General features: G+C 48.3%; 1 protein-coding gene and 1 pseudogene across 2 annotated transcripts in view; one reads left to right on the top strand and one right to left on the bottom strand.

Moving 5' to 3' along the window:
• Positions 1 to 22,303, bottom strand: part of LOC147095880 (guanine nucleotide-binding protein-like 1) — a 176,426-nt gene that overhangs the window by 16,637 nt on the left and 137,486 nt on the right. The gene's annotated exons all lie outside the window — the stretch shown is intronic.
• On the top strand, positions 520 to 6,132 carry LOC147095885 (zinc-binding protein A33-like; annotated as a pseudogene). Its single transcript, XR_015074838.1, has 7 exons — positions 520 to 620; positions 698 to 1,163; positions 1,254 to 1,349; positions 1,442 to 1,676; positions 2,871 to 2,893; positions 2,993 to 3,108; positions 4,176 to 6,132. The product of XR_015074838.1 is annotated as a zinc-binding protein A33-like (transcript).

The raw sequence follows: 22,303 nt of genomic DNA, 5'->3' as shown, positions 1-22,303 counted from the left end.
AGGGATTGGATAGTTGGAGGCCTGTACAAGCGCTCCTGTAGCGCGGCCGTGCCCGGGCACCGCCAGCTGCAGTGAGAATTGAGCACAAGAATGTGTTTCCACAGTTAGGAGGCTGCCTTCTTCCCCACACCCGATGCGCCCTCCTCCCCGGGAATTCAGCGAGACTCCGCCCAGTCCGCCCACCTCTCACTTTCAAATTGCCCGGGCCTGAAATATGACCAGAGGTGGCTCCAAACTTCAAATCCGGGCCAACATGTGGAGCAACATAACGGCACACCCCCTCCAAAACCTTATATTAAATCAATAAACTCTAATAAAAGGCATATCAATGGATGAATGTTATTAAACCCAGGATAATTATCACAGTTTCTGACATCTTCACATCATCTGCAAAACATTTGGGATCAGAGCAATTATTTCTACACCTTTAGAGCGTGTTTCCCGGCTCCAGACAACATTAAACTGATGCACGGAGTCAGTCGGTTTGTTTAATACGGCCCTTCACTGCACAGAAAGCAAATGTGCGGTTTTCCCGCAACAAAAGCTTTTTCAGGAAACCTACAAAAATCCTTGGTTGAGAAATATTGTCCAACAGCGACACCTATTGACGGGATCCGGCTGGGGTTTAAAGGAGGAATTTAATTCTCCGAGTATTGCAGCGAACTTGCTCGGGAAATCGCTGAGCCGAAGGTGTTCGGGAGCTCGGTAACATTGAAACTGAAAGCGGGTTGAATCAGGAAGTGCTGAGCGTGAACATGGCTTCCAGGCAGCAGCCCGAGAGTTGGACCGAGGAGGCAACTTGTCCCATTTGTCTTGAATTCTTCACCGATCCGGTTTCACTGGAGTGTGGGCACAACTTCTGCCGCTCCTGTATCACACGGTGTTGGGAAAAGGAGAGAAACTCCTGCCCGGAATGTAGAGAGGAGTTTCCGGAAAGAAACCTCAGGACCAGTCGGGCCTTAGCCAGTCTGGCGGAGAAAGCTCGAAAATTAAACCTGGATCCGAAAGAGAAGGAAAATAAACTTCACTGTGAGGAACATCAGGAAGAACTGAAGCTGTTTTGTGAAACTGACAAGAAACTGATCTGTTACACTTGTATCGTTGCGCGGGAACATAAATCCCACAACTTCATGTCGATTAAAGAAGCTGTTGAAATCTACAAGGTAAAATGGAACAGATTTTATCACCTCTTTATTTTATCACATTTCCACAGTCCAGCCCTTTCATTCTGTGATTTTCTCTCCCAATCCCAGGATCAGCTGAAATCCTCTTTAGAATCTCTCACAGAGAACAAATCGGCGGTTCTGGAAACGGAACGGAACCAGAAACGGCGGATTTCCGAAGTTAGGGTGAGGTCTCCCGGTGCTGATCTTCTGGATTCTCGGTTAGTTTTGTTCCCTCTATCGCGGTACATGATTACTTTTCGCCTTTCATTTGGTAGGGGCAGTCCAGCAGTCTGCAAACCCGCATCACATCCGAGTTTGCTGAAATGCACCAGATTCTGACTGAGAAAGAGCAGCGGTTAATCGGAGATCTCAGGGGAGAAGAGCAGAGGATTGTGGAAACAATGGAGAAAAAACCTTCGAGAAATTCAAGAGAATTTAATTTCTATTCAGGAGAAGCTTTCAAAGTTGCAGAAACAGATGGAGCAACAAGGCGCGCTGACATTTCTGAAGGTGAGGATTATATTGCGGGTTAGTTGCAGAATAAGCGATGACAATGTTGAAATAAATGCAGCATTTGCTGAAAAATTCGAAACTGATTTAAGCCGAGTGTTTTGTCTATTCCGGGGCGGATCTGCTGTTGTGACTGAACTAACCGGCTCCCACACTGTCTGCAGGATCCGGGATCGTGTTCCCGTGATCTTAATACTTAGGTTGTAATTATTTCTGTGTCCCCAAGAAGTTAATATTCTCCTGGAGCTCACATTACAATCCAGTTCCAGTTACATTGTGTGAGTGTGTGGGTGTGTCTGGTGCGGTGGGTGTGAGAGTCACTGTGTCTCTGAGTGAGACTGGTGTTCAGTTCCAGTTACATTGTGTGAGTGTGTGGGTGTGTCTGGTGCGGTGGGTGTGAGAGTCACTGTGTCTCTGAGTGAGACTGGTGTTCAGTTCCAGTTACATTGTGTGAGTGTGTGGGTGTGTCTGGTGCGGTGGGTGTGAGAGTCACTGTGTCTCTGAGTGAGACTGGTGTTCAGTTCCAGTTACATTGTGTGAGTGTGTGGGTGTGTCTGGTGCGGTGGGTGTGAGAGTCACTGTGTCTCTGAGTGAGACTGGTGTTCAGTTCCAGTTACATTGTGTGAGTGTGTGGGTGTGTCTGGTGCGGTGGGTGTGAGAGTCACTGTGTCTCTGAGTGAGACTGGTGTTCAGTTCCAGTTACATTGTGTGAGTGTGTGGGTGTGTCTGGTGCGGTGGGTGTGAGAGTCACTGTGTCTCTGAGTGAGTCTGGTGTTCAGTTCCAGTTACATTGTGTGATGTGTGGGTGTGTCGGGTGCGGTGGGTGTGAGAGTCACTGTGTCTCTGAGTGAGACAGGTGTTCAGTTCCAGTTACATTGTGTGAGTGTGTGGGTGTGTCTGGTGCGGTGGGTGTGAGAGTCACTGTGTCTCTGAGTGAGACTGGTGTTCAGTTCCAGAACCTGACCACACAAATCAGATTTTCCAACTGCATCCTCTTTCTATCGGATGCTTTTAATAATTTTTGGTGAAATTTCTGCTGCCTGGTTTTCAAATATATCCTCTTTCTATCTGTGCGGTCCCGGCAGTGAGAATTCAGAATTATCAGCATCTTGTCACAATGTGGGGGTAATTTCTGCTGTCCGGATATGGACGGTCAGTCTCCGTCAACTCAGATTTGTGTTTTATTGGTTTCAGGAGGAAACGTGTCAGGAGAGGAGGTAGGACACACTCTTTACTGAAACTCTGCACAATTTAGTAAAATAACTCAGCAAAGAGTTTATGGTCAATTTATAACATCAACTGTTTAATAATTACAGGACTGGGGAGGACTATTATAAACCATCATTAGCAGATGGCAAACTGTCGATCGGAAAGTTCAACGGCCCTTTACAGTACACAGCGTGGAGAGAAATGATAGACGCCATTAACCCCGGTAAAACTCTTATATTCCTTTTCCTGATTTATCAATCCAGATGAGAGGAGCCTAAACCGGCTCCCAGACCCCAGATTAAATGATCACTGATGTCCGTGTCTAATCTGGAGGTCAGGACCTTGGCCAATATTTTAAAGTCAGCATTAAGGAGTGAGTCCAGTGTCCGCTGGGAGCTTGTCCTGTTTGGAGTGAAGAGCACAGTCTGGGTCTCCACTCCTGGTTCCTGTGCTGTCCATAGGTGGGGCGAGTGTGAGGAATGCTGATGCGGGGACTTCCCATTCGGGACACTGAACTGAAGCATCACTTTGGGTTGTCCTGTTAATCAAATTTCATTCGGGTGGAGCGGCCTCCTTCTCCAGGAACGTGTGTCTCCAGAGTAATGGGGAGGTTGCTGGTGATTAGTGTGACTGTCCTCTGCTCTTGGCTGAGGAGAAGGCGGCCAGCATTTGTCCCACCCACTCACTCATAAACCTGGTGTGTTCTGAGGGCGATGAGGAGGGTCTCCTGTAGAAATGCCGCTTCCACCTGTCCTGTTATGTCGATCAGTTTAGTTTTGTCTGATTGTGTGTTGGCGTCTATTGAGATTTATGGATATCATGATGTCGGGTTTTTATAAAGTTAGTTTCCCTCCTCCTCTGGGTTCTCTCTTCCCCTCTGCAGCAGTTCCCATTCTGTTGCTTCTTTTGCCCTTTTCCCTTCCCTTCTCTCTTTCCTTCCGGTGTCTTTACCTTTCCCCCTCTTCCGTTTGGAAGCCCCGCCGCAGCCTCTGGCGCCGATTCCTTGTGTGTTTCTGAAGGTCCCTGGGTCACTCTGCAGCCGCTGAGAACAGCAGGGGACCGGGGGCCGCAGAGTTCCTGGTCGGATCGCAGTGGGCAGCAGAGGTCAGAGCGACCCCAGGAGCGTAAACCCCCGGGTCAGAGCAGATTCCAATAACAGAACCTGGAGCCCTTTAAAAACACCGCAGTTCCCGGGAATCCCCCGAATGGCGACTTTAAAAAGGGAAAGCGTTTGAATAAATCACAGCAACAAACTAAACCGCTCAATGTGTTATTGTAACTTTCCCCCAGCTCCAGCCTCTCTGACTCTGGATCTGAACACAGCCCATCCCCGGCTCATCGTGTCTGAGGACCGGACCAGTGTGAGAGACGGAGGCAAATGGCAGGAGCTCCCTGACACCCCGGAGAGGTTTGATTCCTCTGTTTGTGTCCTGGGATCGGAGGGATTCACATCAGGGAGACACTACTGGGAGGTGGAGGTGGGGAACAAGACATGGTGGGGTCTGGGAGTGGCCCGAGAGTCTGTCAACAGGAAAGGGGGAATCTCACTGACACCTGAGCTCGGATACTGGGTTGTGTGGCTGCTGCCCGGAAGTGGCTATGTTGCCAGCACCTCCCCCTCTGATACCGCCCCCACCCCGAGTGGGGATCCCCGGAAGATCGGGGTGTTCCTGGACTATGAGGGCGGACAGGTGTCATTTTACAATGCGGACAACATGTCCCATCTCCACACCTTCACCCACACTTTCACTGAGAGACTCTTTCCCTTCTTCTGTCCGGGAGCGAGTGAGGGCGGGAGAAACTCCGCCCCGCTGACAATCTGCGGGGTGAAAGGTCACTAACAGCTCCATCCCATAATTTCACACCGCCTACCTGCCTCCTGCCAGCTGCAAACTGATGGGCGTCGGTCTCAGTCACAGGTGGTGCGGATGGTCCCAATGTCACCTGAGGTCAGGGCGGCTACAACCGAGTGACAATGACTTGTTGGTGATATTTGTTTGTTTAATCGGTGCAGTGGAACAAACTCGTGGCAACTGCTTCAGAGATTCCTGTAAAATTAAATTTAAAAAACTCTAAAACATCGAGAATCATCGGGGCCCAGAGACAGAGAGAATTTAAACATGGGCAGAAATACACCAAGGGAACCACAGACTCAAGATGGGAAGAAAAGGTAAAGAGGGGCAGGAGAGAGGAACTAGGGTGAGATAGAACACCAGTGGGAAGTACATGACAAAGAGGACCATCCGAGACACGGCCAATTAAATAATACCCGAGGGAAGGAAAAAGTAAAAGGGGCACCAGATAAGAAGTAAAATCAAAAAGGAACAAAGGGTTTTAAAATCAGTTAAACTAAATAAAAATTAAGACTTGCATTTATATAGCGCCTTTCACAACCTCAGGACGTCCCAAAGCGCTTTACAGCCATTGAAGTAGTTTTGAAGTGTAGTCGCTGTTGTAATGTAGGAAAGGGGGCAATGGGAGAAATATAAGAAAGGGAAACTGCCGAGAGAAGGTTGATGAAGATGCACACCATGAGATGTGTTTGTTGTGGGATGGTCACAAATGAGAGAGCCCCAGATACAATAGAGGGAGGAAGAGATGTGAAAACTGTGTGTTAATCAGTAACCTTAAAGTAAGGCTTATGGCCTTAGAGAGGAAGGAACATGAACTTACAATGTAGAGTAATAAGGAGCTGAGAGCACAGCAGAGTGAGCTGGTAATGGAGTGAGCTGGGGACAGAGTGAGGACATGGACAATGGGAATTTGGTGGGAGTGGGAATTCGGTGTAGAGGTGGTAGGATCTGCTAAGTACATTAACTGAGGGACAAAATGTTATTTTTAACTCAATATTAAAACTTTGAAGTTGCACAGGAAAGGATTACTTTGTACATTGTGGAAATGTGAGATTTTGTCTCCCAGCCCGAGATACAGGAGAGTTTTAAGTGAGGCATTAGAGAAGACCATTCTGGGGGTCAGAGTATTAGAGGAGACCCCAGTACCTAGAGGAGGAGGGTGGGCCTCTGTTATGAAGGGGGCCAGAAATCATGGTCAGGTAGAAGAAAGTTAATGGAGGAATTTCAAGTCTGTTATTCCCTGAAATGCTATCCGTGCCACGTGCTAGTGAGGAAATGAAGGATAAGTAGGCAGACCAACTTGTGCTTTGGTGTAAGGAATCAGTGTTTCCGTTCCTGAAACAGTGGGACACACAGAATCATAGACAGAGGCGGTCAGTCGACCCATCGTGCCTGTGCCGGCTCTTTGGTAGAGTTATCCAATTAGTCGCACTGCCCCGCTCTTTCCCCATCGCCCCATAATGTATTTCCATTAAAGTATTTACACAATTCCCTTTTAAAAGTTACTGTTGAATCTGATTCCTCCACCCTTTCAGACAGTGCTTTCCAGAATACGATAACTTGATGCATAATATTTTCCCCCTCATGTCACGTCTGGTCCTTTAGCCAATCACCTTAAATCTGTGTCCTCTGGTTACCGACCCTTCTGCCGCTGGAAACAGTTTCTCCTTATTTACTCTATGAAAACCGTTCATGATTTTGAACACCTCTATCAAATCTCCTCTTAAGCTTCTCTGCTCTAAGGAGAACAACAACAGCTTCTCCAGTCTCTGCACATAACTGAAGTCCTTCATCCCTGGTACCATTCTGCAACCTTACATTCTGCAACCTCTGTAAGGTCTTGACATCCTTCCTAAAGTGTGGTGCCCAGAAATGAACACAGTGCTCCAGCTGAGGCCTAACCAGTGTTTTGTAAAGGTTTAGCACAACCTCCTTGCTTCTGTACTCTATGCCTGAATGAATAAAACCAAGGATTCGTATGCTTTTGCAACAGCCTTCGCAACTTGTCCTGCCACCTTCAATGATTTATTTACACCCCCCCCCCAGGTCGTTGTGTTGCTGCAGCCCCTTTATAATTGTAGCAATTAGTTTGCATTGCCTCTCCTTATTCTTCCCACCAAAATCTATCACTTCACTCTTCTCTGAGTTAATCTTCATCTGTCCTTGTTCACCAGTCTGTCTATGTCCTCCTGAAGTCTGTTTCTGTCCTTCTCATTGTTTTCCACATTTCCAAGTTTTGTGCCATCTGGAAACATTGAAATTATACCCTGTATACCCACGTCTAGGTCATTAATATATAAGAACCTTACAATTGCCATAAGCCTTCTTTTTCTATTTCATTTTAAGCTCTAGCTTTGGATGCCCTTCCTTTTCCCCTTGTGGCAATGTGCCTACTCTGTACCTGAACCATCTCCTCTTTGAAGGCCTCCCATTGGTCAATTACTGTTTTGCCTACCAATGTTTGATTCCAATCCACCTGGGCCAGATCCCTTTTAAACTCACTAAATTTGGCCCTCCTCCAGTTAAGTATTTTTAGGCTTGATTGTTTGTTGTTCTTTTCCATAACTATTCTCAACTGGTTCATATTATGATCAATATTCCCCAAATGCCGCCCCCACCTACCACCCCCCCTCCCCACCCCACTGAAACATGCTTCACTTGCCCCACTTCATTCCCCAGAACTAGATCCAGCACTGCTTCCTTCCTCGTTCGGCCAGAAATACATTGACAAAGAAAGATCTCTTGTACACATTTCAGGAAATCCTCCCCCTCTTTGCCCTTTACACTGTCACTATCCCAGTCTATATTAGGGAAATTGAATTCCCCTATTATCATTACTCTATATTTCTTGCATCCATCTGTAATTTGCCTGAAAATATGCTCCTCTATCTCCTTTCCACTACTTTGTGGCCTATCATATACAACCATTAGCCAGTAATATTAAGTTCCCACTCCTTCCCTTCTTTCACCCAGGTCTCTGTTATTGCCACTATTTCATAGTCCCATGATAGAAATGCTTAAAATGATGAAAGGCTGGGACAATGTCGGTAGAAGCAGACTGTTTGCAGTGGTTGAGGGCTCAAGAACAAGAGGCGATAGATCAAAGATTAATGTAATAGATTTAGACCAGGGAGCAGGAGAAACCTCTTTACACAGAGAGTCATGAGGCTGTGGAATTCACTTGCAGTGTTAGTGGCTGAGGCAGAAACTATCTCAACATTCAAGCTTAGACTGGAGAGAAGAAGAAAAAGGGGTTGAAGGGATATGGGAACAGGACGGTTAATGTGAATAGAATTACTGGTTTTGGTGGAGGGTAAATGCTGATATGGACTGGTTCTGTCAACTGGTCTGTGTCCATGTTGTAACTTTTATGTTTTTCTCTGTATACTCACTCAGACTCTGTACACTTGGGATTATGTTGTACTTAAGGTGTGAACCAATGCAACTCATCACTGTACGCAACACTTTTCATTTAACTGCACTTCCATTTACTATCTCCCAATAATTTGTCCTTATTCTTGGGTGGGGAAATAAATAGAGCAAAACTGGTATTTGGCATCCACGGGTTAAGTATGTAAAATGCACGTTAGAGAGCTGAATAAATCAATCAGGGACCAGATATCTCCAGATATATTCAGGGAGGGACGGGGAGTGGGTTCTGTCGGTGTCCAGGGAAGGGGGAGACAGGTTGGTGTTTGGGTTGGGGGAATCCTTGGTTAGACCACAGTACTGGCGGAGGTAGGCTGTGCCATCCCTCTTCACCTGTTCTGTCTCTTTACTGGTCCGCTGTACTTTACCAGAAACATGTGTTTTAGTTTAATTCAAACTTTCTCTCCGGATGTTTCATGTTTCCCATCTCTGCCATTTTCTCCCTTTTGCCTTAGGGCTCGTGCTGCTTTTGATTTCCTATGACCTTTGTTCATTTTGTGGCCTGCAGTTACTGCTTGGTTGCGCTGGTCTTTTCAGCACAATTCGTCCGAATCGGTGTAACCCGTGCAAAAGATCACGGAATTTTAAGCACAAATTACATTCAGCACAAATCAGTCTTCCGCGATCTTTTGCACTGGTTTACAAAACATTGCGCTAGAAGCAGGCCCCACCCACAAGAATGGCCAGGCCCCCAGGATGAATTAATCACCAGTGGGAGTTTCCACTAATTGTGCTCATTTGCAGGCCTTCGAGGAGGCTCCAAAAATTAATCTGCTTGTTTTGGGGGCAAGGACACTAATGGGCACATCTGAAAAAATGTCCACCGTATATTTTTTCTCAATTTACGAATAAACTGACTACTGTACCCCAATATAAATCACACATTAGCTGCATATTTTTACAGTTATTTTCTGTAAATTAAAATCGGGTTATTCACAGTCATATCCCCTGTAACTGGAGCAAACAGCATTTCTGGTAACAACAATGCGTTCTCAAGTGCCTCAATGGGTGCATTTCAAAAGTGAATTTATTTGAACAGGAATTTTAAATCTTGCACTCCTATCACTGGAAAAGAGTTAATCTGGTCTCCTTGTATGTATATAGGAAAATTATATATTATATGCATATATACATGATAGCATTTACACAAATATAGATAGCTATCCGAACACCATAGGAGACAAAGCAGTCCGCTTGATCAGCAGCCAGTTCACCATGATCAAAATCCCCGCCCTCCCCCACCTTCAACATCCCCTCCCTCCCCCACCTTCAACATCCCCTCCCTCCCCCACCTTCAACATCAATTCCCTCCCCAGCCTTCAACATCCCCTCCCTCCCCCACCTTCAACATCCCCTCCCTCCCCCACCTTGAACATCCCCTCCCTCCTCCACCTTCAACATCCCCTCCCCCACCTTCAACATCCCCTCCCTCCCCCACCTTCAACATCCCCTCCCTCCCCCACCTTCAACATCCCCTCCCTCCCCCACCTTCAACATCCCCTCCCTCCCCCACCTTCAACATCCCCTCCCTCCCCCACCTTCAACATCCCCTCCCTCCCCCACCTTCAACATCCCCTCACTCCCCCACCTTCAACATCCCCTCCCTCCCCCACCTTCAACATCCCCTCCCTCCCCCACCTTCAACATCCCCTCCCTCCCCCACCTTCAACATCCCCTCCCTCCCCCACCTTCAACATCCCCTCCCTCCCCCACCTTCAACATCCCCTCACTCCCCCACCTTCAACATCCACTCCCCCTCCCACCTTCAACATCCCCTCCCTCCCCCACCTTCAACATCCCCTCCCTCCCCCACCTTCAACATCCCCTCCCTCCCCCACCTTCAACATCCCCTCCCTCCCCCACCTTCAACATCCCCTCCCTCCCCCACCTTCAACATCCCCTCACTCCCCCACCTTCAACATCCCCTCCCTCCCCCACCTTCAACATCCCCTCCCTCCCCCACCTTCAACATCCCCTCCCTCCCCCACCTTCAACATCCCCTCCCTTCCCCACCTTCAACATCCCCTCCCTCCCCCACCTTCAACATCCCCTCCCTCCCCCACCTTCAACATCCCCTCCCTCCCCCACCTTCAACATCCCCTCCCTCCCCAACCTTCAACATCCCCTCCCTCCCCCACCTTCAACATCCCCTCCCTCCCCCACCTTGAACATCCCCTCCCTCCCCCACCTTCAACATCCCCTCCCCCACCTTCAACATCCCCTCCCTCCCCCACCTTCAACATCCCCTCCCTCCCCCACCTTCAACATCCCCTCCCTCCCCCACCTTCAACATCCCCTCCCTCCCCCACCGTCAACATCCCCTCCCTCCCCCACCTTCAACATCCCCTCCCTCCCCCACCTTCAACATCCCCTCACTCCCCCACCTTCAACATCCCCTCCCTCCCCCACCTTCAACATCCCCTCCCTCCCCCACCTTCAACATCCCCTCCCTCCCCCACCTTCAACATCCCCTCCCTCCCCCACCTTCAACATCCCCTCCCTCCCCCACCTTCAACATCCCCTCCCTCCCCCACCTTCAATATCCCCTCCCTCCCCACCTTCAACATGCTCTCCCTCCCCCACCTTCAACATCCCCTCCCTCCCCCACCTTCAACATCCCCTTCCCCACCTTCAACATCCCCTCCCTCCCCACCTTCAACATCCCCTCCCTCCCCCACCTTCAACATCCCCTCCCTCCCCCACCTTCAACATCCCCTCCCTCCCCCACCTTCAACATCCCCTCCCTCCCCCACCTTCAACATCCCCTCCCTCCCCCACCTTCAACATCCCCTCCCTCCCCCACCTTCAACATCCCCTCCCTCCCCCACCTTCAACATCCCCTCCCTCCCCCACCTTCAACATCCCTTCCATTCCCCACCTTCAACATCCCTTCCATTCCCCACCTTCAACATCACCTCCCTCCCCCACCTTCAACATCCCTTCCCTCCCCCACCTTCAACATCCCTTCCCTCCCCCACCTTCAACATCCCTTCCATTCCCCACCTTCAACATCACCTCCCTCCCCCACCTTCAACATCCCCTGCCTCCCCCACCTTCAACATCCCCTCCCTCCCCCACCTTCAACATCCCCTCCCTCCCCCACCTTCAACATCCCCTCCCTCCCCCACCTTCAACATCCCCCTCCCTCCCCACCTTCAAAATCCCCACCCTCCCCCACCTTCAACATCCCCTCCCTGCCCCACCTTCAACATCCCCTCCCTCCCCCACCTTCAACATCCCCCTCCCTCCCCACCTTCAAAATCCCCTCCCTCCCCCACCTTCAACATCCCCTCCCTCCCCCACCTTCAACATCCCCTGCCTCCCCGACCTTCAACATCCCCTCCCTCCCACACCTTCAACATCCCCCTCCCTCCCCACCTTCAAAATCCCCTCCCTCCCCCACCTTCAACATCCCCTCCCTCCCCCACCTTCAACATCCCCTGCCTCCCCCACCTTCAACATCCCCTGCATCCCCCACCTTCAACATCCCCTCCCTCCCCCACCTTCAACATCCCCTCCCTCCCCCACCTTCAACATCCCCTGCATCCCCCACCTTCAACATCCCCTCCCTCCCCCACCTTCAACATCCCCTCCCTCTCCCACCTTCAACATCCTCTCCCTCCCCCACCTTCAACATCCCCCTCCCTCCCCCACCTTCAACATCCCCTCCCTCCCCCACCTTCAACATCCCCTCCCTCCCCCACCTTCAACATCCCCTCCCTCCCCCACCTTCAACATCCCCCTCCCTCCCCCACCTTCAACATCCCCTCCCTCCCCCACCTTCAACATCCCCTCTCTCTCCCACCTTCAACATCCACTCCCTCCCCCACCTTCAACATCCCCCCCGCCCCCACCTTCAACATCCCCTCCCTCTCCCACCTTCAACATCCTCTCCCTCCCCCACCTTCAACATCCCCTCCCACCACCACCTTAAATGTCCACTCGCTCCCCACAGGCCGGTCGCAGCAACTCACCAAGTCTTCTTCTGCAGAACCTCCCTGACCCCCAGCCTCCACACCTTGGTGGAGGAGAGCAGCAGGTGCCTGGGAGCGCCATCACTTCCAAGTTCACCTCCAAGTCACGCAGCATCCCGACTTGGACATATATCGATGTACCTTCTAACGAAAGAAAACATAAAATTGTTTTCCAATAAAAATGGACACACATTGAGGACCAACGTGCAGATATAATCCTTCTGGATAACACCGAGTGGAAATCCGGTAAAATTGAGTTCGATTTCTACAGGCAGAGGCCGAGATAATGTCCATCAGAAAAAAGCATTCAAATTAATCGTATAGGGCAGGCACTGTCCTTTCCCCCTCTGGGACTGGGTGGTGCAGTGGGTCAGACACTGTCCTTTCCCCCTCTGGGACTGGGTGGTGCAGTGGGTCAGACACTGTCCTTTCCCCCTCTGGGACTGGGCGGTGCAATGGGTCAGACTCTGTCCTTTCCCCCTCTGGGACTGGGTGGTGCAGTGGGTCAGACACTGTCCTTTCCCCCTCTGGGACTGGGTGGTGCAGTGTGTCAGACACTGTCCTTTCACCCTCTGGGACTGGGTGGTGCAGTGGGTCAGACTCTGTCCTTTCCCCCTCTGGGACTGGGTGGTGCAGTGGGTCAGACTCTGTCCTTTCCCCCTCTGGGACTGGGTGGTGCAGTGGGTCAGACACTGTCCTTTCCCCCTCTGGGACTGGGTGGTGCAGTGGGTCAGACACTGTCCTTTCACCCTCTGGGACTGGGTGGTGCAGTGGGTCAGACACTGTCCTTTCACCTTCTGGGACTGGGTGGTGCAGTTGGTCAGACACTGTCTTCACCCTCTGGGACTGGGTAGTGCGGTGGGTCAGACACTGTCCTTTCTCCCTCTGGGCCTGGGTGGTGCAGTGGGTCAGTTTCCCCCCTCACCGCCCTCTGCAACTCTCCCCTCACTGCGCTCTGCAATTCCCCTGTCGCCGCCCTCTGCAGCCACCCCCACCGCCCTCTGCACATTCTCGATACAGAAATTTTCAAAGTGTTAACTGAATCTCAAATCCTATTTATGCACTGATATCAGGACAAATATCCCCCTCCCAGCGGCTGTACTATCTCAGTGAAACTCTCTCAGTATCAGCGAGTTTAAGACAAGCCACAGATTAATCCAAGGAATTCAGGGACATTTCCTTCTTCTCGCTGGATGACTCAGTTGTGAAACGAGTACTGGGCACATGCCGATTATTTTGCTCGTGCCCCAGGCTGTTGAGTCCAGACACATCCAGCTGAAGGATTTAACCCTTTAGTTGCCTCAGTGCCACCCCGCAGGATTACTGTATTGGGAAATGTTCTGAAGGCCGACTATTTTGCCGGTGGCCCAGGTTCTGAATCCCAACCCGCCCAAGTGAAAGATTGAACCTTTACTGTGGGCTCAGGGCTACCCCGCAAGGTGCGTCCGCCCACTGGGCCAAATTGTCCGCTATGTTTTTTGTGCTGTTACTGAGATTTATCTTGTCAACGTGTGTATCGGTTTCTATTCTTGGAATTCACGAATTAATTAGGAATACAAGTTTCAGTTTTATTTTCCTGCACCCGCTGCCCTTTGTAAGAATACACCATTCACGGTAAACTTGACTGAAGTGACCAAATTTAATGTACGACAGGCTTTGAGGGCCTGGCTTAACATTTGTAAAATAAATGATGTGCTTGCAAGCTGTTGTTTTTCTCCAAATGATAAGACTTGAAAATTCTGTGAGAACAAGGAGTCAACCCTCAGGTGTAAAAACAAGAACTTCTTCAGGCCTTGGTTCACCAAGCGTCAAAACAGATAGGAAAGTGAGAGAGAGACAACAAGGCTATTCACACAGTGAGGGACATGAATGCTGTGGGTGAGTTGTCAAGTTTTGGGGTATATAAGAGGCTGCAAATTGACCACTCGCTGCTGCAGTCGAGGACAGCTTGGTCAGTTGCCAGTTAAATTCATCCGTCTGGTCACCGCCGAGTCGACCTCTCACTGGTGTTAGTACGTCTGTGATTGCTTATGATCACTTGAGCTTAAAGTAAATGGTTATATTCATGTGTACTTACTTGTAATAAGTCAATGACTTGAGTACGAGTTGTTTTACTGTATGATCCGTGCCTGCTTACTTGTAATAAGTAAATCACTTGAGTACGAGTTGTTTTACTGTATGATCCAGGCGCGCTTACTTGTAATAAGTAAATGATAGAGTACGGGTTGTCATGTAATATTTTGTGTGCTTTCTTGTAACCTCTTGTTGATTTTAAATAAAGAATAGTTGACCCTGAAACCTTTTTCTCGAGTTGTCTGTTCCTCAGGTCTGAACTCGAAAACTGTCAGATAGAAGTTCAAAACAATCTGAATGTCTTACACCTTGTCCTTCTTGGCGGTAGAGGGTTTGGCAGGTGCTGTCAAAGAAGCCTTGGTGAGTTGCTGCAGTGCATCTTGTAGATGGTATACACTGCAGCCACGGTGCGCCAGTGGTGGAGGGAGTGAATGGTTAAGGTGGTGGATGGAGTGCCAATCAAGCGGGCTGCTTTGTCCTGGATGGTGTTGCGTTCCTTGTGTCTTGTATGAGCGGCATCCATCCAGGCAAGTGGGGAGGATTCCATCACACTTCTGACTTTTGCCTTATAAATGGTGGAAAGGCTTTGGGGAGTCAGGAGGTGAGTCACTTGCAGCAGAATACCCAGCCTCTGACCTGGTCCAGTTAAGTTTCTGGTGAATGGTGACCCACAGGATGTTGATGGTGGGGAATTTGACGATGATAATGCTGTTGAATGTCAAGGGGAGGTGGTTAGACTCTCTTGTTGGAGGTGGTCATTGTCTGGAACTTGTGTGGCGTGAATGTTACTTTCCACTTATCAGTCCAAGCCCGAATACTGAATGCTGCATGCGGGCATCGACTGCTTCATTATCTGAGGAGTTGCGAATGGTTCTGAACAAGTTGAAATCATCAGTAAACATCCCCACTTCTGACCTTATGATCGGGGAAGGTCATTGAAGATGTTTGGGCCTAGGACACTGCCCTGAGGAACTCCTACAGAGGCCCTGGGGCTGAGATAATTGGCCTCCAACAACCACGACCATCTTCCTTCCTGCTAGGTGTGACTCCAACCAGTGAAGAGTTGTTCCCCGATTCCCATTGACTTCAATTTTACTAGGGCTCCTTGATGCCACACTCGGTCATATACTGCCTTGATGTCAAGGGTAGTTGCTCTCACCTCACCTCTGGAATTTCGCTCTTTTCTGCATGTTTGGACCTAGGCTGTAATGAGGTCTGGAGCCAAGTGGTCCTGGCAAAACTGAAACTGAGCACTGGCGAGCAGGTTATTCGTGAGTAAGTGTTGCTTAATAGCACTATTGACAACACCGTCCATCAATTTCCTGATGTTTGAGAGTATGCTGATGGGGCGGTAATTGGTTCGATTGGACATGCCTGGGCAATTTTCCACTTTGTCGGGTAGATGCCCGTATTGTAGCTGTACTGGAACAGGTTGGCCAAAGACGCGGTTAGTTTGGGAGCGCAAGTCTTCAGCAATACAGTCGGGATGTTGTCAGGGCCCGTAGCCTTTACTGTATCGAGTGCGTTCAGCCATTTCTTGATATCATGTGGAGTGAATTGAATTGACTAAAGATTGGCTTCTGTGATGGTGGGGGCCTTAGGAGGAGGCCGAGATAGATCATCCACTCAACACTTCAGGCTGAAGATGGTTGTAAACACTTCAGCCTTGTCTTTAGCACTCACATGCTATGCTCCGCCATCATTGAGGATGGGGATGTTCACAGAGCCTCCTCTTCCCGTTAGTTGTTTAAATGTCCACCACGATTCACGACTGGATGTGGCAGGACTGCAGCTTTGCTCGAATCTGTTAGTTGTGGGATCGCTTCGCTCTGTCTACAGCATGCTGCTTCTGCTATTTAGCACTTATGTAGTCCTGTGTTGTACCTTCCCCAGGTTGGCAGCTCATTGTTAGGCATGCCTGGTGCTGGTCCTGGCATGTCATCTACACTTCTCACTGAAGCAGGATTGGTCTCCTGGCTTGATGGTAATGGTAGAGCGAGGGATATGCCAGGCCATGAGGTTACAGATTGTGGTTGTATACAATTCTGCTGCTGGTGATGGCCCACAGCCCCTCATGGATGCCCAGTTTTCAGCTGGTAGATCTGTTCTGAATCAATCCCATTTAGCACGGTGGTAGTGTCACATCACGATGGAGGGTGTCCTCAGTGTGAAGTCAGGATTTTGCTTCCACAAGGACTGTGCGGTGGTCACTCCTACCACTGCTGTCATGCACAGATGCATCTGCGACAGGTAGATTGGCAAGGACAAGGTCAAGTAGGTTTTCCCTCATGTTGCTTCTCAGACCACCTGCCATAGGCCAGTCTGGCAGCTACGTCCTTCAGGACTCAGCCAGCTCAGTTAGTAGTGGTGCTACTGAGCCACTCTTGGTGATGAACATTGAAGTCCCCACCCGAGAGTACATTCTGTGCCCTTGATACCCTCAGTGCTTCTTTCAAGTGGTGTTCAACATGGAGAACTGATTCATCAGCTGAGGGAGGGTGGTAATCAGCAGGAGGTTTTCTTGACCTGAAGCCATGAGACTTCGTGGGAACCGCAGTCAATGTTGAGGACTCCCAGGACCATTCCCTCCTGACTGTATACCACTGTGCCACCACCTCTGGTGGATCTGTCCTGCTGGTGGGACAGGATATACTCAGAAATGGTGATGGAGTAGTCTGGGACGTTGACTGAAAGGCAATGTTCCCTCTATTTCTTTTTTGGTTGCTTGGCCCCTTTAACGGGCTGCTTGGCCCATTCAACTTTCCATGCATGTGCGGTTTTTCCCACAGTAAAGCTGGCAAGTGGCCTGCACGGGACCTCCAGATTAACGGGAACATTGCTGTAAGCTATGATTCTGTGAGTATGACTATGTCAGACTGTTGCTCGGTTAGTTTCGTCTACGGGACAGCTTCCAAGCTGTTAGAAAGGAGGACTTTGGGGGGAGGGGGGTGTCGACTGGACCATTTCAGAGGGCAGTTAAGAATCAACCACATTGCTGTGGGTCTGGAGTCACATATAGGCCAGGCTGGGTAAGGATGGCAGATTTTCTTCCCTAAAGGACATTAGTGAATCAGATGGGCATTTACATAGACACATCGAAAAAAATAGAACAATAAGAGCAGGAGTCGGCCATTTCGCCCTTCGAGGCTGCGCTGCCATTCAATATGATCATGGCTGATCCTCTATCTCAATACCATATTCCCGCTCTCTCCCCATACCCCTAGATGCCTTTTGTGTCTAGAAATCCATCTATCTCCTTCTTAAATATATTCAATGACTTGCCCTCCACAGCCTTCTCTGGTAGAGAATTCCACAGGTTCACCACCCTCTGAGTGAAGAAATTTCTCCTCATCTCAGTCTTAATGTCCTACCCCATATCCTGAGACTGTGTCCCCTCATTCTAGACCACCCAACCAGGGGAAACATCCTCCCTGGATCCAATCTGTCTAGCCCTGTCAGAATTTTATGTTTCATTGAGATCCCCTCTCATTCTTCTAAACTCTAGTGAATACAGGCCTAGTCGACCCAATCTCTCCTCCTAGGAAAATCCCCCCATCCCAGGAATCGGTCTGGTAAACCTTCGCTGCACTCCCTCTATGGCAAGTGTATCCTTTCTTAGTTAAGGAGACCAGAACTGCACACAGTACTCCAGGTGTGGTCTCACCAAGGCCTGGTACAACTGTAGTAAGACATCCTTGCTCCTGTACTCAAATCCTCTTGCAATGAAGGCCAACATACCATTTGCCTTCCTAACTGCTTGCTGCACCTGCATGTTTGCTTTCAGTGACTGGTGTACAAGGATACCCAGGTCCTTTGTAAATCAGCATTTCCCAATCTAGCACCATTTAAATAATACTCTACCTTTCTGTTTTTCCTACCGAACTGGATAACTTCATACTTATCCATGTTATACTGCATCTGCCATGTATTTGCCCACTCACTCAACTTGTCTAAATCGCCTTGAAGCCTCTTTGCATCCTCCTCACAACTCATAATCCAACATAGTTTCGTGTCATCAGCAAACTTGGAAATATTACATTTTGTTCCCTCATCCAAATCATTTATAAAAATTGTGAATAGCTCGGGCCCAAGCACTGATCCCTGCGGTACCCCACTAGTCACCGCCTGCCACCCCGAAAAAGACCCATTTATTCCTACTCTCTGTTTCCTGCCTGTTAACCAATTTTCAATTCATGCCAATATATTACCATCAATCCCATGTGCTTTAATTTTGCACGCTAACCTCTTATGTGGGACTTTATCAAAGGCCTTCTGAAAATCCAAATACACCACATCCACTGGTTCTCCCTTATCTATTCTACCAGTTACACCCTCAAAAAGCTCCAGTAGGTTTGTCAAACACAATTCCCCTTTCATAAATCCATGTTGACTTTGTCTATTCCCGTTTAATATTTTCTAAGTGTCCTGTCATCACATCCTTTATAATAGACTCTAGCATTTTCCCTACTATTGATGTTAAGCTATCCGGTCTGTAGTTCCCTGTTTTCTCTCTCCCTCCTTTTTTAAATAGTGGGGTTACATTTGCCAATCTGCAGGAACTGTTCCATAATCTATAGAATTTTGGAAGGTGACAACCAATGCATCCACTATTTCCATGGCTACCTCTTATAGTACTCTGGGATGCAGATCATCAGGCCCTGGGGATTTATCAGCTTTCAGTCCCATTAATTTCCCCAGCACTATATTTTTACTAATACTAATTTCCTTTAATTCCTCCTTCTCACTAAACCCTTGGACCCCTAGCATTTCTGGGAAGTTATTTGTGTCCTCTTCCTTGAAGACAGAACCAAAGTATTTGTTTAATTGCTCTGCCATTTCCTTGTTCCACATTATAAATTCTCCCGTTTCTAACATTATAAATTCTCCCATTTCTAACTGTTGTCTTCACTAATCTTTTTCTTTATACATACTTGTAGAAGCTTTTACAATCCGCTTTTATGTTCCTTGCAAGTTTACTCTCATACTCTATTTTTCCCCCCTTAATCAATCTCTTGGTCCTTTTTAGCTGAACTCTAAACTGCTCCCAATCCTCAGGCTTGCTGCTTTTTCTGGTAACTTTATATGACTCCTCTTTGGGTCTAAAATTATCCTTAATTTCTTTTGTTAGCCATGGTTGGGCGGCTTTTCCTTTTGTGTTTTTTGTGCCAGAAAGGAACGTATAACTCACAGAATCACAGAAAATTACAGCACAGAAGGAAGCCATTTTGGTGCATCGTATCCACGCCGGCCAAATCCCACTTCCCAGCTCTTGGTCCGTAGCAATACAGATTAGAGCATCCCAAATGCACATCCAAGTACTTTTTAAATGTGGTTAGAGTTCCTGCCTCTACCAGCCTTACAGGCAGTGAGTTCCAGACCCCCACAAACCTCTGGGTGAAGAAATTTCCCCTCAAATCCCCTCTAAACCTTCCACCAATTACTTTAAACCTGTGCCCCATGGTTTTTGACCCCTCTGCTAAGGGAAGTAGGTGCTTATCTATGCCCCTCATAATTTTATACAGCTCAATAAGGTCTCCCCTTAGTCTCCTCTGTTCCAAGGAAAACAGACCCAGCCTATCCAGTCTTTCCTCATGGCAAAAATTCTCTACTCCCAGCAGCATCCTTGTAAATCTCCTCTGTACCCTCTCTAGTGCAATCACATCTTTCCTGTAATGTGGTGACCAGGACTGCACGCAGTACTCTAGCTGAGGCCTAACTTGTGTTTTATACACTTGAAGCATAACCCGCCCTGCTCTTGTATTCTATGCCGTGGGTAATAAAGGCAAGCATTCCGTATGCCTTCTTAACCACCTTATCTACTTGGCCTGCTATCTTCAGGGGTCTGTGGACAGGCACTCCAAGTTCCCTTTGTTCCTCTACTCAGTGTCATACCATTTAATGTGTATTCCCTTTCCTTGTTAGCCCTTCCCAAATGCATTACCTCACACTTCTCCGGATTGAATTCCATTTGCCACTGTCCTGCCCACCTGACCAATTTATTGATATATTCCTACAGTCTACAGCTTCCTTCTTCAGTATCAACCACACAGCCGATTTTAGTATCATCTGCAAACTTCTTAATCATTCCCCCTATATTCAAGTCAAGATCATTGATATATACCACAAGAAGCAAGGGACCTAGTACTGGGCCCTGCAGAACCCCACTGGAAACGGCCTTCCAGTCACAAAAACACCCAACAACTGTTGCAATTCATGCATTCGTTCCTTAAATGTTAGCCATTGCCTATCCACCGTCATGCCTTTTAATGAAGCTCCCCAATCTATCATAGCCAACTCACTCCTCATACCATCGTAGTTTCCTTTATTTAGATTTAGGACCCTAGTTTCGGATTGGACTTCTTCACTTTCCATTTTAATGAAGAATTCTATCATGTTATGGGACTCTTCCAACAATCCGATAGTTTCAAGGTCACCATGAGTGAATTTCAACTCCCCAGCTGCCGTGGTGGGATTTGCACTCATGCCTCTGGATCATAAGTTTAGGCCTCCGGATTACTCGCCCAGTAACATAACCACTATGTCTTGAACCTTCGAACTCAAAGGCAAGTGTGCTCTCCATTGAGCCACGGCTGACACCTAGGTTATGTGAAATCTGCTTAAAAGAAGTGGTCAGTGACACTGAACCCAAGGAAACATCTGGCGGTGACACTGGGTAAGAATAGGATTTGGCTTGGTTGTGATGTTTCCTAGCAAAACAGATAAGTGAGAACCAGTGGATGTGGTGAATTTGGATTTTCAGAAGGCATTCGGTAAGGTGCCGCACAAGAGGTTATTAAACAAAATTAGGGCTCTTGGGATTGGAAGTAATACACTCGCATGGATTGAGGGTTGGTTAACAGAAAGAAAAGTCAGTAGGAATAAACGGGTCATTTTCGGGTTGGCAGGCTGTAACTAGTGGGATACCACAGGGATCAGTGCTTGGGCCACAGCTATTCACAAATCTAGATCAATGATTTGAATGAGGGGACCAAATGTAATATATCCAAGTTTGCTGATGATACAAAGCTAGGTGGGAATGTAAGTTGTGAGGAGGATGCAGAGGCTCAAGGGGATATAGACAGGCTAATTGAGTGAGTCAAGTAAAGGACATGGCAAATGGAATATAATGTGGAGAAATGTGAAGTTATCCACTTTGGTAGGTAAAATAAAAAAGCATTTTTTTTTTAAATGGTGAGAGATTGTGAAATGTTGGTGTTCAGAGAGACCTGGGTGTCCTTGTAAACGAATCACTGAAAGTTAACATGCAGGTACAGTAAGCAATTAGGAAAGCAAATGGAATATTGGGCTTTATTACAAGAGGATTTGAGTATAAGAGTAAAGACGTCTTACTGCAATTATATAGGGCCCTGGTGAGACCACACCTGGGGTATTGTGTACAGTTTTGGTTTCCTTACCCAAGGAAGGATATACGTGACATAGAGGGAGGGCAACAAAAGTTCACCAGACCGATTCCTGGGATGGGGGGGATTGTCCTATGAGGAGAGATTGAGTAGACTAGGCCTATATTCACCAGAGTTTAGAAGAATGAGAGGTGATCTCATTGAAACATACAAAATTCTTGACACGGTAAATGCAGAATGTTTCCCCTGGCTGGGGAGTCTAGAACCAGGGGTCACAAACTCAGAATAAGGGTTCGGGCATTTAGGACTGAGATGAGGAGAAATGTCTTCACTCAGAGGGTGGTGAAGTTTTGGAATTCTCTACCCCAGAGTGCTGTGGAGGCTCAGTCGTTGAGTATATTCAAGACAGAGATCGATAGATTCTTGGATATTGAGTGGATCAAGGGATATGGGGATAGTGCAGGAAAGTGGAGTAGAGATGGTAGATCAGCTATGGTCTTATTGGAGGGGCAGGCTCGAGGGGCCGAATGGCCTACTCCTGCTCCTATTTCTTATGCTCTGATGTTCCCCCATCGCCTCAAATCCAATATTCCGGTGTGACCATGCCCCACCAATGGGACTTCACACACAACAGATGGTCCAGTGGAACCCAACAGATGCATTGTTCACAATTTTCTATTTTAAATGGATGAAAATTGGCAGGCAGTAAACCTGCATCTAAAGCTGTC

Source organism: Somniosus microcephalus, unplaced genomic scaffold (genome assembly GCF_052327205.1).
Source record: "Somniosus microcephalus isolate GS21.2 unplaced genomic scaffold, FLI_Smic_1.0 unresolved_chr1, whole genome shotgun sequence".
Taxonomy (NCBI): Eukaryota; Metazoa; Chordata; class Chondrichthyes; order Squaliformes; family Somniosidae; genus Somniosus; species Somniosus microcephalus.
The sequence above is the reverse complement of the archived record's forward strand: the minus strand, read 5'-3'. Positions and strand labels throughout refer to the sequence as shown.